Source organism: Medicago sativa, chromosome 3, assembly GCF_051527215.1.
Source record: "Medicago sativa cultivar Bolivia chromosome 3, Bolivia_mono, whole genome shotgun sequence".
Lineage (NCBI taxonomy): Eukaryota > Viridiplantae > Streptophyta > Magnoliopsida > Fabales > Fabaceae > Medicago > Medicago sativa.
The window spans coordinates 59,354,620-59,373,390 of NC_140751.1; the positions used below are offsets into that span (position 1 = coordinate 59,354,620).

Consider the following 18,771-nt stretch of genomic DNA (forward strand, 5'->3'; position numbering starts at 1 on the left):
TTTACCAAACACTTCAACTAGCTTATCAGCTAGAAGCTATCAGCTAGCTTATCAGCTAGAAGCTATCAGCTAACTTATCAGCTAAAAGCTATCAGCTAGCTTATCAGCTAAAAGCTATTTTTACCAAACAGAGCCTTAGTATTACTTCCTCCCATATATTAGTCACTCTCTCATTTTAACTTTCATTTTCTTTTATCATAAAACGCACTAAAGTCACCTTACATTTCGCTATACAATGGTTTTCAAATCTATTCCAATTCCAATAAAAAAAAGGAAAAGTCCACGCAGCTGTTACACCATGACGTGCGTTAACGTTGCTATGTGACAACTATAAATAAACAAATAGTACTATTTCTTTCACATATTGGTTTTCAAGTTTGATTCATATTGCAAATATTAAATGTGGAAATGACATCATAGTGATAAAAAATAATGGATATTTTTTCAAAAAGAATAAAATAAAATTGCAACCACTTTGTGCTATAACAACGGTTTTTCTGCATGTTAGACAAAACACTCTTACTGTTGGAATAGGATTTAATATTGACAAAAATGTATGATACACCCATGTTTTTATAGATTTTAGTAACAGCATTTTTCCAACGAACTTTGTTGTTGGTATAGGTTTTATCAACATATATTATTTTTGTAATTTATCACAATTATCTCTTTCGCAGTTATTTATATTATTACTTTTTTTTAGGGATTATATTAATTATTACTTATGATTAAATAAATATATTTATGAAACAAAATCAAATGAACCTCCTTCAAAAATAATCAAATGAACCTTCAACCATATTTAAAATATGCTCACAAAGTATTAAAAGCATGTCAAACTACAAAATAGTTAATAATGTCAAACTAAAAAAATATCATATTCTACTTAAAAAAACAAGTAAATCACAATCTAAAAAATACAAACAAACAAAAAAAGATGATAATAAATGGGTTGGTCGTGTTAACAAATTCCATGAGGTGTTGATCGTGCCGCAAAGCTTCTAAAAAACGTGTCAGGTAGGTTTGCATTACATTCTTCAGATCTCTAGCGAGCTTTTGCAAATCTTTCGATTTCTGAGTCAAACAACAAAGTACATGAGTTTTAACCTCACATAAATAAACTCAGAACCTCAAAACATTCACAAAAAGTGAATATGTTAAAAAAAAATTATATATTTTTGTTTATTGTATTATTTCGTCATAAAAGTAAATAAGTTAAAGTCAAAAGATAATTATAAATAAAAATACCATAATCTTTTTGACAGTTTCGGAATATATTTAACTTAAAATAATCTTTTTAATTAAATATTATTATAGTACTTAGATTATAGACTTACTATTTCGGAATATATTTTTGTTTATTGTATTATTTCGTCATAAAAGTAAATAAGTTAAAGTCAAAAGATAATTATAAATAAAAATACCATAATCTTTTTGACAGATTCGGAATATATTTAACTTAAAATAATCTTTTTAATTAAAAATATATTACACTAATGCTTAATGGCACGACAGGTGCCGTCGTCAAATACACACGACCTGTATCCCATAACACGCTATTTCAGTTTTGAAAAAATTATTTTAAATAAAATTTGATTGAAACAAATTCAGAGAGGACATGTATGTGTCGTGCAATGTCGTGTGCAAATTACGTCGTGCACTATAGCAGTGCTCGTTTGTCTATATTATTATTATGTAATATGGATAGTACATATATATGCTGAACCTATAAAAGTTGAATAATTATAGAAAATAGAGAAACAAACAATTTGTCTCTTTATTTAACAAACTTTATTGTCAAGTTTACTAGAAAGCAAGCGAATGAGGTTGTGCACGAATTGACGCAGACAGTCCTTTTTGAGCCTAGTATTCGTATTTTTTATAATGTACTGACATGTACTGAACTTTTGATTGCTAATGAAATGATATAAATTTATTTCCCTAAAAAACACAATTGGAGAAAAGTTGGATGCATAAGAGAGTCACTTGTGAATTGTTTGTCAGTATAAAATCTTATTGAGAGTTTGATGGTCAGATTTAGGTAAGTGTACTAAATAGTTTATCAAGTAATAAAGTGTTAGTAGAGTATCGTATCCAGTGGGATTGTTGTTCCAACTATGCAATTCGGGTTACTTATTTGGGAACAATTAAATAAATAAAACAATAAAAGATAGAGGGTTTAGGGATTTTGCAATTTAATCTATTTGCAACAGAGCAAAGTTTACTTGTTTTGATTGCAGAATGTTATCGGTGGTTAGGATTCTTCGAATTCCCTCTATTTATTTGTTGAATTACTTAACAGTCAAGTCTTATTCACTTTTTTGCGTTTTCTGTTTAAGTGATGAGTTCGTGGGATTTTACTACCTATTAATTGTCAAGTTGCACCTATTGATCACACGGGTATGTAGATGTAGGCTCTTACTCTCTTAGAGGTATGAGTTCATTGCCCTCCAGCTGTCAATTGCAACCATTACACCAGAGTTCATACGGGTTTCAGTGTTTAGGGTTGTCAGTCCTATAGAGAGAAACACTTACGCTAGGAGGGTTACATGTAGGTTCTTACTTTCTCAGAGGTATCTCTTATTTCTAAATGTTAACCCGCGATGCAATATTAACCCTAGATTTAACCTAATTTTTTCGCGTGACTTTACTGTATTAACCCTAGATTTAATTTATGCAAAATGTCATCTCTTATTTCTAAATGTTAACCCGTGACGCAATATTAACCCTATATTTAGCCTAATTTTTTCGCGTGACTTTACTATATTAACCCTAGATTTAATTTATGCAAAATGTCTTATTTTTAAATGTTAACCCATGACGCAATATTAACCCTAGATTTAACCTAATTTTTTCACGTGACTTTACTATATTAACCCTAGATTTAATTTATGCAAAATGTCATCTCTTATTTCTAAATGTTAACTCATGACACAATATTGACCCTAGATTTAACCTAATTTTTTCGCTTGACTTTACTATATTAACCCTAGATTTAATTTATGCAAATTGTCATCTCTTTATTTCTAAATGTTAACTCGTGACGCAATATTAACCCTAGATTTAACCTAATTTTTTCGCGTGACTTTACTAAATTAACCCTAGATTTAATTTATGCAAAATGTCATCTCTAATTTTAACCTAATTTTTCCCTCCACACTTTTGCATTTAATGTTTATCTAAAGTAAAATAAAATTACGTTCCTAATTATAAGCTGTTTTTTTGGAAAGGAATAACCATTAACCCATCTTGCTATACTTTACCTAATCTCTTACTTATAAATGTTAACCAGTCTCGCTATACTTAACCTATTATGTTACGTTACTTATAAATGTTAATCCGTCTCTCTATACTTAACCTAATTTTTCCCTCACACTTTTTCATTTAATGTTTATCTAAAGTAAAATAAAATTATGTTCCTAAATATATGCCATTTTTTTGGAAATCTCTTACTTATAAATGTTAACCCGTCTCGCTATACTTAATCTAATTTTAACCTAATTTTTTCCTCCACACTTTTGCATTTAATGTTTATCAAAAGTAAAATAAAATTATGTTCCTAATTATATGCTGCTTTTTTGGAAAGAAATAACCGTTAACCCGTCTCGCTATACTTAACATAATCTCTTACTTATAAATGTTAACCCGCATTGCTATACTTAACATATTATGTTATACGTTACGGTATCAAGGACGATGTCATGGAAAATTATGTTATGGTAAAGTACCATATTATGTTATACGTTACGGTATCAAGGACGATGTCATGGAAAATTATGTTATGGTAAAGTACCAACGTCTATGCTTCTTAATATTATCAAATACTATATGACAATCATGATATTCATCTAAACTATTTTGTTACCTATTACCGTCAAATATTACCTTCCATATGACCCGTGCGTTAGCACGGGTCATTGGTCTAGTTTGAAACAAAGATGGATACTAGGGTTCATAAATTCACAATGTCCTAAAGGTTCACTCGTCTATTGAATCTTATAAGGACATCATCACACTCTCCCTCACGATAGTTCTAGAAACGGACAACCATGTCTCGTCTACCTTACCAAGGTAAAAGAATAATGAAGTTACTGGGTTGTAAGTCATGAAGTCACCTGTTTCGCTAATGACTGAAGTTGTTGTACTAGTTTACTTCCTGATTCGGGCAGGTATTCACTAATATTAGGTATGTCACCTTCCTTAGTACCGCTATCCCAAGGTTATGCTTCAAAGGAGACAAATCTTACGTACGGTAGTAAAATTAATAGGATTAAAAAAAATAACTGAATAAAGACTTTCAATTAAATAAAATATCCAAAAAACAGAATAGAGGTTCATCTTAGAACCGTAGCCTAAAAAGATTTAGTTACGCATGGTAACTAAAGACAAATTACGAAAGAAATAAAACATATCCTAGAGACTCGGAATGAGGAGAGAAACTCCTCCGTTGAAGCTTCTAGTGTTTTCCTTCATCTTGAACAGCTTCGTTCTAAATGAGAAATTATCAATGAAAGGCTTGGTACTTGTAGAGAAAGTTTCCACGTTAGGCTCAGTTTATAATCGGCATTTTATAATCAAAATCACTTGTGTTTGAATCGGTATTAAACGGACCCATAATTCGACATGATAAAAATTGTCTCTCCTCAAGCGATAAATGCTTAACCTAAAAGAAGCCAATTTTTCTTCTCTCCCTAATGGTAGATTACTCTCTCTTTTCATCTTCTCTCAAAAATTTCACCTTCATTTTCAATTTGCACCATTCTCAAATTAAAAATCAATCTACAGCTCAAAATCCTAAACATCCAATTGTACCAAATCCTCAAACACTATAACAGAAAAATCAATATTGAAGTTGTGCTCGAAGGAACCACACATCCACAAACCGGAGACAGAAGGAGTTCACCGCTGAAGCTGGTTGAAGAGAAAACGCAGGTTTCATGTTTTGATTGGATTTAGTTTTTTTTTTCTTTTTTTTTTTTTCATCTAATCCCTGTTATAGTGTTATTATCCCTCTTTCTCGTTCTCTCTTAATATCTCCTGATTCTTACTTTATTGAAGGAAATGTAACATAAAGAAAATTTTGAGGAAAGAAAAGTTAGGTCTCATCTCATCCTCAAGTAGTAGGAATGAAGTCCAATTTTGATGGCAAATTACACCCTATTTCCATTAAATTAACTTTTCATCAGTAAGAATCTTGTCATGCACAAGTCTTCAGATACGAAGAGACTTTGAGGGAGGGATATGTTTGCTCCAAATTAGGAGCAGTGTGTTTTTTAAAAGAATAAGTATCTTTTAAAGCTAAATTGCCATTAGAGGTGCCTTTCTAAATCAAAGAATCTTCAGTCTTCATCAGGAATAGTAATTTGCAGCACAAGCAAGCTAATAGTAGGGAACATCAGAACGACATCAGGAGGAATGTTCCAGTTAAAATTGGTGATATAGTCAGCAGGGCCGGACCCTGGGGGGTGCAAGCAGCGCTACAGCACTGAGCCTCCCCAAGGCATGGGCCTCAAAAAAATTTTTATAGCCCACTACCCCCCCACACTAAAAAAAAAAAAAAACTCTCATAATACATAATACATTAAAATTCCAAGCGCGTTCATTCTCTCACCATCACTCATCGAGTCATCAACGTTTCTGTTCTTCTTCGTCCTTCATGGTTTAAACCAAACACGACTGCCGATCATCATCACTTCCTGCAGCGTTTCTGTTTCTCTCACCATCACTCATCATCGATCATCCTATTGAAGTTTTCCACTTTCCAAAACACACTGACACTGTTACTCTGTTAGGTAAATAACCCCTCTTTCCTTGATTTCTTTTACTTCCTTTCATGGAATTGGTTGATTTTTGTTGAATGTTAAAATTGCTAAATACTTGAATAGAGATTGATAGAGATCAACTTAGGAGAAATCGTTGATCAAAGAATTTAGGGATTTGGAATTCTGGAAAATACACAGTCGGATCGTGTCAGCCAATTGTGAGATTTTCTAGATCGAAAATTATCATGATAAGCGTTTAGAAAGTTTATAAGCTGAATTTTATAATTGATAATGTTGTATAAGCTGGATTTTATAAGCTGGATTTCTAATTTTATAAGCTTTTGGTTATTCTCTGTTTTAACTTGTATAATTGATAATGTTGCTAATTACTAATTATGTCTTTATTTTATTTTATGGTTCAACCTCAACATTGTATGTCTAATATGGTTCAACTTCGACATTGCGGAATTGCTTGCTCAAGAACAGTCAAGAATTTCAGGTTTTATACTTTTTCAATCTTCCTCTATGCCTCCTAAATTGCCACCTAAGATTAGAAAGTTTCAGTCTGGTGCTGAGAAGCGTAGGAAAAAGAAAAAAGAAGCTGAGTTAATTGAATCCCAAACAGGAGCTCTTGATAAATTTATTGTAAAAGAAACACAAATTCCTATTGGTGATAGTTCTATTCCTATTGATGATAATGCTATTCCCATTGATGATAATGTTGATGCTATTCCCATTGATGCTATTCATGTTGATAATGTTGATGCTATTCCTATTGATGACAATGTTGGTATGGATGTTGATGCTGAAAATTTGAATGATAATGAAGATAATAATCAAAATGTTGATGATGTTAATGACATTCACATTAGTGTAGATATATTTGATCCTAGAAATTGGGATTCTCTCGAGTCTAGAATGATTGAGTTGGTAGCTACAAAAGGCCCTAAAAGAGATTTAAAAATTGTGACGGGTCCTAGAGATAAATTTTCTAGACGCTTTACGGCTAATTTGTATACTAGAACTTTATCAAATGGAGAGAAGTGTGATAGAGATTGGCTTGTTTATTCAAAAGAGCTTGATAGATTATTTTGTTTTTGTTGTAAAGTTTTCAAAAGAGGGATTGGTAGAAGTCAATTAGCAAACGAGGGTTTTAGTGATTGGTGTCATGTTGGTGATAGACTTAAAGAGCATGAGACAAGCTTAGATCACATTAAGAGCATGACTACTTGGTATGAGTTGCGTCAAAGGATGAATAGTTTTCAAACTATTGATAAAACAACTCAAAGATTGATTGAGCAAGAAAGGGATCATTGGAAAGGCGTTTTAAAAAGAATTATTGCAATAGTGAAATTCCTTGCTAAACATAATTTGGCCTTCCGTGGTTCTGTAGAAAAATTAGATGAAGATAACAATGGGAACTTTTTGGGCTTAATTGATATGTTAAATGAATTTGATCCATGTGTCCAAGAACATGTTAGACGTATTACAGATGATAATCTTCAGGATAAATATCTTGGGCCTAAAATCCAAAATGAGTTAATACTTTTGCTTGCTTCTAGAATTAAAAATCAAATCATTGAAAAAATCAAGCAAGCAAAGTATTTCTCAGTGATACTTGATTGTACTCCTGATATTAGTCACCAAGAACAAATGTCTCTGATAATACGATATGTGGATGTTTCTTCAAATGCTGTTAGCATTGAGGAGTCTTTTTTAGGATTTTTGAATGTGAATGATACAACTGGGCAAGGGCTTTTTGATGTTTTACAAGATGAATTGAAAAATCTTGATCTTGACATCCTTGATGTGCGAGGACAAGGTTATGATAATGGGTCAAATATGAAAGGAAAACATCAAGGTGTACAAAAGAGGTTTTTAGATATAAATCCAAGAGCCTTTTATACTCCTTGTAGTTGCCATAGTCTTAACTTGACATTGTGTGATATGGCTAACTCATGTGGTAAAGCTAAAGATTTTTTTGGAGTTGTTCAACGCATTTATACTATTTTTGCCAACTCTACTAAGAGATGGAAAATTTTGAAAGATAATTTAAAAGGGTTGACTCCAAAATCATTGTCATCCACTCGTTGGGAGAGTCATATAGAAAGTGTCAAAGCTATAAGAGCAGCAATGTCAGATTTTATTGAAGCTTTACTTGAAGTGTCAGAAAAAGATCTTGATTCTAAAATAAAAAGTGAAGCTAAATCTTTAGCAACACATGAACTTGGTGATTTTGAGTTTATAGTATCTATAATTATATGGTTTGACATATTATCAGCAATTAATTTGGTTAGCAAGCTCTTACAGTCAGATGATATGCTTATCGATGTTGCTATGTCAAAAATAAAAGAGTTGATTTCTTTTTTTAAGAAATATAGAGAAAATGGTTTTAAGAAAGCCTTGGATGATGCTACAGAAGTTGCTATTGAATTGAATATTGACCCAGTATTTCCTCAAAGGCGCATAATTCGAAGAAAAAGGCAGTTTGATGAGGATTTGAATACCCCGTTGGTTGAGCAATCTGAATAAGAATCTTTTAGGGTTAATTACTTTCTTTGCCTTGTTGATCAAGTTGTTGTATCTCTTAATAAGAGATTTGAACAATTCCAACAATATGAAGCTGTTTTTGGTTTTTTGTTGACTTCTGACAAGTTTAAATCATTGGATAATGCTACTTTGAAGTCTTGTTGTAGTAATTTTGAGCAGGCATTAAAACATAATGAGAATTCTGATATTGATGGGAGAGAACTATATCTGGAGTTAAGGTCACTAAAGGATATCTTGCCTGAAGAAGAAATGCGACCTATTCAGATTTTAAGATTTTTGAAAGGCGCGAGTTGTTTTCCTAATACAATTGTTGCATATAGAATTTTATTGACAATTCCCGTGACAGTTGCCTCCGCAGAAAGAAGTTTTTCAAAGTTGAAGTTGTTGAAGTCTTATCTGAGGTCTACCATGCTACAAGAAAGACTTAATGGCTTAGCAATGATAGCAATTGAGAGTGCTATGTTGCGAAATATACAATACGAAGAGTTGATTGATCAATTTGCTTCAGTAAAAGCGAGTAGGAAGACTCGTTTTAGTACCTAGAACGTCGATAAAGGTATTTTTCTGAACTTGTATTTTTTTATTATTTATTATAATATGGATATTATTTGTGTTATTTACAATGATGATAATTTCTTATGTTTACGGATTTCATTTTCAATTTAAATAGGAATGGTAATTTCGTTTTGGTGTGAATGAAGACTCGTTTTGCTGCCAGCTTTGTGGACGCATGGCTTTTGGTGGTTATGTGCAGGTTTCCACTTTCCTTTTTTGTTGTTTTCTTTTAGGACTATCATAATTGAGTCCTCTTACTTTTGTTGTTAGGTGGGTGTTTTTTTGGGAGGGTGGTTTGAGGTTCCTCATGTATATGGTAGTGATTTTAACCTTTGGGTGTACCACATATATACGCCACCTTGTATTTATATTTTAAAAAATTTAAATAGAACATTGTTCTTTTAAAATAAATACATCTTTATTTTATTACGAGCCTCATTTTACTTCAGCACCGAGCCTCCAAATACTTTGGAACGGCCCTGAGTCAGACACTTTTGAAGGGAAAGTGTTGATAAATATTTTTTCCTTATTAATATTTGTCATCGATACATAAAAAAAAAATATACGAGACAAATATTCATAAAAAATTGGATTATTATTTTTTATTGATAAACTATCTATGACACAAGATAGAAATGCTTCCTTGTACTTGATGCTGCTCATTCTAAGCAAGGAATTTCACTAGAAAATTGCTTTTTTGACATTGAATACTTCATATTTGACACAAGTAAATAACGAAATAACCCCAGAAGCAGTTAACAATCGTTGGGTAAAACGCCGGTAGTTAACTGCTGCTGGCCTCAGTAGTAGTTAACTGCCGTTGAGATGTGTATCTTAAGAACGCAGAAACTCCAGTTTCTGGTTTACAGAAACACATGCAAACATTTCCAATTTTAATCCAAATTCACCCAAACCTTCATTTGCACGAAAATCATCCAATTTGCTTCAAGTAAATCACAAGTAAGTACCTTTCTTCCTATTTACATGCAATTTAGGTTGTTTAGGGTGTTATTTTCATAATTTTAGCAAAATGTTTAGGGTTTAGGTTAGGTTTAAAAATTGCAAATTATGATAGAATTAGATGTTGTAATTGATTGTTTATGCTGACATTGTTGGTTAGAGTAGGTTTAGGTACAATGGAGTTGAATTTGATGTTGAATTAACACCAATTGTGCTAGTATTTTGAAATGCACATAAGGTGTTTGATGAAATGCATAAGTGAGGAAATCTTGCTTTTTTGTGTAATTTTTCGCAAATATGTTCAATTTTATAATGTATGTATGTTATAATGATGATAAGTTTGCATTTTTGTTTTTTTTGGCAAGTTTAATTAGTTTGGCCATAATGATATAATAACCATATTTTGAGCATATTGACCATATATTTATTAGTTTGATTAGTATGGATTTGTGTGTTATAATGTATGTATCTATCAAATATCAATCAAAATCATATATGCCTAGAATATGTATCCTTTATATTTGTATACCTTTACGTTCCTTTTGAAATGCCTAAAATAAATTGTCCACTTATTTGTGTTTTTTTAAATTTGTTTTGAACAGTTATGGCTAGGGATGAGGATGAGCGGCAGCGGGTTATTAGAGAGGATAGGATGCGTAAAGGTAAAGCGGCGAGTACCGCTAGCGCTCGGAAGCAGGATCAAAACCCGTATGTCCCTAAGACTCGGAAGCGCAAGGACCCGAGGGCTCACACTCCTGCATATAATATGCAACATCCCTACAATTAAATTAGGCTCACAGGGATATATATATATATATATATATATATATATATATATATATATATATATATATCTTTTGTCCTTGTGAGCTTAGCTCAGTTGGTATGGACAATGCATAAAAACATGCAAGGTCCGGGGTTCAAACCCGACCACCACCAAAAGGCCACCACCAAAAAAAATATATAACTCTTTAGATGTTGTGAAAGGTATCGAGAATTATTTAGTAAATAATAAAATTTGGTGTTTGACACTAACTCAAATAGTGTTCTTTATCTTATCGTACCACAACACTTCATAATGCTCTGGTCGTGATTTTAAAAAATGGATTTAAAATGGATCAAAATATCGTACCACAAAATATCGTACCACAACACTTCATAATGCTCTGGTCGTGATTTTAAAATGGATTTAAAATGGATCAAAATTAAAATATAAAATAACAAGTTTCATTTCATGATTACCCTTCAGAGAAGTTTGGGTAACATATAATACAATAACAATATTGACTTCGGTTCCAATCTACGTTCTATCAAAAAGATAAAATATGGGTTTATGCCCCGTTGTATAAAATAACAATAATAAAATAAATATAATAACCATATTAATTAATAAAAAACAAAAATAAGCAATGGGATGAAGAAAGGAAGGAAGAAAAAATCCAAAGTGTCTTCTAGGAGCAAAAGGTGTCATGACATTATTATTAGTATTTATATGGAACGATATTTAGGGTAGTATGCCTCATTCTAGTCAAGAAAAAATTCAAGGTTCAGTAGATGCTTGCAGAAATTCTTACATACTATTCATTAATTAAATATAAGTTGTATTCTTACTAAATTGCTGACATGACATTATTCTTTAACAAGCATACAAAGAAATAAGACATTAGAGACAGGGCCGGCCCATAGCCCGTCGAGGCTGGGTTATGTCACCGGGCCTCAATTTTTTTGGGGCCCAAATTTTTTTTTTTTAATATGCAAGGCAAATAATTATTAGTTATATATAATCAACGTGACATAATAACAGGTTATGCACGCGAGCTGTAGTGGCGCTGCCACTTTTGGTTTAGTGTAATATGTCATGTCATGGGTTCAAGTCCCACTTGGGCAATTTTTTTTATTTAGTGCCTCATTTTAATTTTTTGGGGCCCAAAATTTAATTTTTTCTTCAAACCTTAAATGACCAAAACCGGGCCTACTAATTGCTTAAGACGGCCCTGATTAGAGATAGTGACCCTTTAAGTAAAAATATGTACTATGAATTTGTCAGTATGCATGGTCAGATCAGATGCATAAATGTGTAAGACGCCGGCTGAATAAAAAATATGGCTACAGCTACAGGAGGATATTTAGGCTTTGTTTGCGAGTTGGGTTTTGGAGTGGAAGGGAGGGGAAGGAAAGACTTATGGAGAGGTAAACTCTTGTTTGCGAGTTTTAAAAAACAAGAGAAAAGTTTTTGGGGTTTAGAAGGGCTTCAATTGTTCAATTTTATAGTTCCCCCAAATAGGGGGGTTTTGGGGGGGTTAAACATACAAATTGACAATTTTGCCCTCATAATAATTCAAATTGACAATTTTAGATATAACTTAATTATTACGATCTCTTTTCAAAACAACTTTTTCTAAACAGCTTATTTATCAAAAACAGCTTATTACAACATCTTTTCAAAAAAAAACTTATTTATGCAAATTAGCTTTTAACGACCTCGTTTACAAAATCAGCTTATTCAAAACAGCTTATTTATCAAAAACAGCTTATTACGACCTCTTTTTCAAAAACAACTTATTGAAAACAGCTTATTCATCCAAAACAGCTTATTACAATCTCTTTTTCAAAAACAACTTATTCAAAACAACTTATTTATCCAAAATAGCTTATTACGACCTCTTTTCAAAAAACAGCTTATTCAAAACACCTTATTTATGCAAAACATCTTATTACCACGTCTTTTTCAAAAACAGCTTATTCAAAACAACTTATTTATCCAAAACAGCTTATTACAACCTCTTTTCAAAAAAACAGCTTATTCAAAACAGCTTATTTATGCAAATCAGCTTTTAACGACCTCTTTTTCAAAATCAGCTTATTCAAAACAGCTTATTTATCAAAAACAGCTTATTATGACCTCTTTTTCAAAAACAGCTTATTGAAAACAACTTATTCATCCAAAACAGCTTATTACAAACTCTTTTTCAAAAAACAACTTATTCAAAACAACTTATTTATCCAAAATAGCTTATTACGACCTCTTTTCAAAAAACAGCTTATTTTTGCAAAACATCTTATTACCACGTCTTTTTCAAAAACAGCTTATTCAAAACAACTTATTTATCCAAAACAGCTTATCACAACCTCTTTTCAAAAAACAGCTTATTCAAAACAGCTTATTTATGCAAATCAGCTTTTCACAACCTCTTTTTCAAAATCAGCTTATTCAAAACAACTTATTCATCAAAAACAGCTTATTACGACCTCTTTTTCAAAAACAACTTATTGAAAACAGCTTATTCATCCAAAACAGCTTATTACAATATCTTTTTCAAAAACAACTTATTCAAAACAACTTATTTATCCAAAATAGCTTATTACGACCTCTTTTCAAAAAACAGCTTATTCAAAACACCTTATTTATGCAAAACATCTTATTACCACGTCTTTTTCAAAAACAGCTTATTCAAAACAACTTATTTATCCAAAACAGCTTATTACAACCTCTTTTCAAAAAAACAGCTTATTCAAAACAGCTTATTTATGCAAATCAGCTTTTAACGACCTCTTTTTCAAAATCAGCTTATTCAAAACAGCTTATTTATCAAAAACAGCTTATTATGACCTCTTTTTCAAAAACAACTTATTGAAAACAACTTATTCATCCAAAACAGCTTATTACAATCTCTTTTTCAAAAACAACTTATACAAAACAACTTATTTGTCCAAAATAGCTTATTACGACCTCTTTTCAAAAAACAGCTTATTTATGCAAAACATCTTATTACCACGTCTTTTTCAAAACCAGCTTATTCAAAACAACTTATTTATCCAAAACAGCTTATTACAACCTCTTTTCAAAAAATAGCTTATTCAAAACAGCTTATTTATGCAAATCAGCTTTTAACAACCTCTTTTTCAAAATCAGCTTATTCAAAACAACTTATTCATCAAAAACAGCTTATTACGACCTCTTTTTCAAAAACAACTTATTGAAAACAACTTATTCATCCAAAACAGCTTATTACAATATCTTTTTCAAAAACAACTTATTCAAAACAGCTTATTTATCCAAAATAGCTTATTACGACCTCTTTTCAAAAAACAGCTTATTCAAAACACCTTATTTATGCAAAACATCTTATTACCACGTCTTTTTTCAAAAACAGCTTATTCAAAACAACTTATTTATCCAAAACAGCTTATTACAACCTCTTTTCAAAAAAACAGCTTATTCAAAACAGCTTATTTAGGCAAATCAGCTTTTAACGACCTCTTTTTCAAAATCAGCTTATTTAAAACAGCTTATTCATCAAAAACAGCTTATTACGACCTCTTTTTCAAAAACAACTTATTGAAAACAGCTTATTCATCCAAAACAGCTTATTAAAATCTCTTTTTCAAAAACAACTTATTCAAAACGGCTTATTTATCCAAAACAACTTATTACGACCTCTTTTCAAAAAACAGCTTATTCAAAACAGCTTATTACCACGTCTTTTTCAAAAACAGCTTATTCAAAACAGCTTATTTATGCAAATCAGCTTTTAACGACCTCTTTTTCAAAATCAGCTTATTCAAAACAGCTTATTCATCCAAAACAGCTTATTATAATCTCTTTTTCAAAAACAACTTATTTAAAACAGCTTATTTATACAAAACAGCTTATGAATAAGCTGTTTTTAATAAGCTGTTTTTGAAAAAGAGGTCGTATTAAGCTGTTTTGAATAAGTTGTTTTTGAAAAAGAGATCGTATTAAGCTGTTTTGTATAAATAAGCTGTTTTGAATAAGTTTTTTTTTTGAAAAAGAGATTGTAATAAGGTGTTTTGGATGAATAATCTGTTTTCAATAAGCTGTTTTTGAAAAAGTGGTCGTAATAAGCTATTTTGGATGAATAAGCTGTTTTGAATAAGCTGATTTTGAAAAAGACGTGGTAATAAGCTGTTTTGTATAAGTAATCTGTTTTGAATAAATTGTTTTTGAAAAAGAGATCGTAATAAGCTGTTTTGCATAAATAAGCTGTTTTGAATAAGCTGTTTTTTGAAAAGAGGTTGTAATAAACTGTTTTGGATAAATAAGTTGTTTTGAATAAGCTGTTTTTGATAAAGACGTGGTAATAAGCTGTTTTGCATAAATAAGCTGTTTTGAATAAGCTGTTTTTTGAAAAGATGTTGTAATAAGCTGTTTTGTATAAATAAGCTGTTTTGAATAAATTGTTTTTGAAAAAGAGATCATAATAAGCTGTTTTGCATAAATAAGCTGTTTTGAATAAGTTGTTTTTTGAAAAGAGGTTGTAATAAACTGTTTTGGATAAATAAGCTGTTTTGAATAAGCTGTTTTTGATAAAGACGTGGTAATAAGCTGTTTTGCATAAATAAGCTGTTTTGAATAAGCTGGTTTTTGAAAAGAGGTTGTAATAAGCTGTTTTGGATAAATAAGCTGTTTTGAATAAGTTGTTTTTGAAAAAGAGATCGTATTAAGCTGTTTCTCAAGTCCGAGGAGATTGGCGGTGGGAGGGGTTGGGGGATGAGGTCGGAGTAAAGGGGCTTGCCCAACTCAATTCCTTGTGTGTAAATAGTATATAAATCAGTTTTTGATAAATAATTTATTAAAGCATGTATTCATTAATATTTTCAAAATTGGACCGGCCATTGAATGTGTGAAGAAAGTTCACGATTCAACGGTTCAACAAGTGTGTTTAGCCGATGAAAGGTTGGGTTGAAGTCTGTGTCTGTTAATGTTTTTGGCCCTTTTGGCGTGATTTATTATATATACACTCATATATCACACAGATTTCTATATACACCTTCCTATAGAAAAATTTGGTTGTTCTTAATAAGGTGTCAAAAAAAATATTATCGAAGAAATTTGTGATATTTTTTTAGGTCATTTGTTCCTAATAATGTGTCTCACTACTATTAAAAATATTGGTGATATTTGTTATCCAAGAAATTGAGATAATTTTATAACAAAACAAATTATATTTTAGTTGAAAATGGGCCTACTAGAGAAATTAATTTTAATCATGTATTTTAAAGGTTCCAAAAAATTAAATTATATCATTATACTAATTTCAACTTTCTTGAATTGATTAAAAAGATTGCAAAATTGAATTTGATAATGCAAAATCATGCGAGACGCATTCATGATCATGAAACTGATGTGAGACACATTTAGGATCATGTGGCCCTATTGTTCTCAGGTGCTAAAAAAAATTTGGATCATGAAACTGATGTGAAACCTATGTGAGGTGCACTTAGAATCATGAGATGCATTTAGTAATGTTAACTTTTTTTGTGTTATTATTCTTAGGTGCTAAAATTTCAGTCTACTTCACAGGTGCCATTGTTGTCTACTTCTACGGTATTTTATTTTGTTTTGGTGTCTATAAAGTATTTGATTTATTTTCAAATGTTGTCTAAAAAAACATTTATTTGGTAGTGAAAAACAAAGCAAAAAAAAAAAAAACTAAATGAAAGACCTAATAAAATCACAACAATGAACTAAAAAAAATTTATGATGTATTGTGTAAGGGGTCCCTTTTATCATATTATGCCTAAGACCCGTAAAAGTCGAGGAACGGCCCTGCATATTAATTACTAGTAACAAATAACTTTAAACGTACTCAACTCAATCGGTCTTGTGAGTTTGTAAAGAGTCAAAATAGAGAACGTGAATTTTACATTACACCATCAGAGCCATCTGAAAGTGGTTAATAGTAACAAATAGAATCATATGAAAATGTAATGTAAAAGCAACAATATGCAATATCAACCATCCTTCTAGTTTCACCATGTATTATTAGTAAGTGAGTGTTATGTTGGTCAGTCAAATTAGAAAGGGTGACGTTCACAGCTATTTGAAACGAAATTGGAGAGTTGCAATGTTCATAATGAACTAACGCAAATTTTTTAACCATGAATCCAATAACTTTATTAGCATATGTAGAAAAAGAGGAAGAAATAATAAAAGGCACTTAGGTTGCAGCACAAGTTACCTACTAGCTAGTCTTAATTTTGTTTGTAATTTCATTTGCATTTGACTTTACATTTAGTTAGTTAGAACAGTTAGCATGAGATGGCACTAACTATGTGTATATAAACTCTCATCATGTACCTTTGAACCCAATGAATCATAATAGAATTTTCTGGTTCTAGAGTTTTCTCTTTCTTTTCCCATGGTGGAATTTTGCTCTGAAACTTAAAAGAAAGGAATGTTTCAAATGACTGAAATTATAAGGTTGGAGGTTTATGATTCATGATGAACTGAAGAGATGTATTTATATAACTGAATGTGTAATATCTACCACAAAATTGTCGGTGTAATCTAGGTCATATAGTGTCGATGCAATCCTGACCATACAATGTAATCAAGGCCATACAAAAAGACTGTAATATAAACCATGCAAGAAATCAACCATCAGTCAAAGACATACAATTTGCTGGAGGTGCACAACTTGGCTGTGGAACATGTGGCTGTGGAGAATCGAGCAACGTCCATTGTTGTAGTCGTTCCGTGTATGTGTCTGCCCATGATGTCGACTCCGGACTACGAACTTTTGGCCAATCCCATGCAATTGGAGGCATTGGATGTCCTGACTTCAATTTTACCTGAACGAAATTAACAAAGTTAGCACTGCGCAAACAATATATGCAAAAATTAATTAAGTTATGAATTTTACCTGTACCCAATGATCTCCGTTGACAAAACCAATGGCAAGAATATGGTCATTTATTGTATGCCCAGAGTTTAAACCCCTTAGTGGAAAGAAAGTCAAGCTAAAGGTCCTTGCTAATGTGACCAGAACGATGTTATACCTTGTTGCTATCACATATCCCATTTCCGGTATGCTCATCCACTTCTCCGGAGGTTGCATGCCCATACCAATACTCTTCAAAGAATCCCTCACTTCTTGGAAGCGTCTCTTAAATAATCGACGGTATAGATCAGAATGGGAACTAATCTCGTTATATAATTGATGTCGGACAATCGACCAAGACTCCTCAGTCATATTAAGTAATGCTGCAATCGCACGATATCCGCAATTTCCATCTGCTTTTACATTGACTATGTGATCAACATATGGCTGAATAAGTTTAGGAAATTGCTCCAAGTGCTTTGGATCAACTTGGTTTGATGGTTCCTGAGAGGATTTCTTGAAGGATTCCAGAGAGGCTTGATTGGAGGGTCCTTGAGAGGCTTGCTTGGATGGTACCTGAGAGGACGGTTTACAAGATCGCTGAGAAGCTAGATTATCGGAATAAAATATATCCACATGCTCATATCCCTCCAGCTTCTTATCCTTCTTCTTCACTTCTCCATTGGATTTCACTGTCTTAGTTTGTGGACATGTATAAGTTGTATTTGGATATGCAAGTTCACATAACTTGCACTTCAATGTTCTTTTACCGATAGCATCAAGTGTCTCCCATTGTTTCCACACTTCATCCATCTCTGTAGTGATGTCCAACTCTAATCCTTTTTCTACCTCTTCCTCTTCTGGCTGACTCTTTGACTTTAATTTCCTCCACCGCATATGAACTACATCCAATGGGATTGAAACTCCATCTATCTTATAATGTGCCAATTCACATGCACAAGGTAGACCATATGTTGTTCCAATTGAGCAACAACATGATGTCTTGTCAGTACCTACCAAACCGACTCTCTCTTCGGCAATATGTCGTAGAGCTTTAGTAGATACAAACCCATGCAAATTCCCATAAAATGAAGTGTTGTTACTATGCTTTATGCAATGTGAAATTTTATTTAATGAGGCTTGCATCTTCTTGATTTGTAACCTTATACGGTTGAAAGTGTGTCAGTCAAATCTACGCATAACTGCTTATTTTCCATTGTTGCATACCAAAGAAGAAGAAAAAGGAAATTATTGCAAGAAAAATAATTGTACCAGAAAATTCGACATTCATATCTTCCGGTTCGAATATTCAAAACATT

General features: G+C 31.8%; 1 protein-coding gene and 1 pseudogene across 2 annotated transcripts in view; one reads left to right on the forward strand and one right to left on the reverse strand.

Annotated features, from left to right (window-relative positions):
- LOC146938682 (TMV resistance protein N-like) overlaps nt 1-18,771 on the reverse strand; it is a 94,952-nt gene that overhangs the window by 55,774 nt on the left and 20,407 nt on the right. The window lies entirely within an intron of this gene.
- Nucleotides 5,002-9,336, forward strand: LOC146938685 (uncharacterized; annotated as a pseudogene). The gene is made up of 3 exons (XR_015031394.1): nt 5,002-6,807; nt 6,934-8,868; nt 8,983-9,336. The product of XR_015031394.1 is annotated as an uncharacterized LOC146938685 (transcript).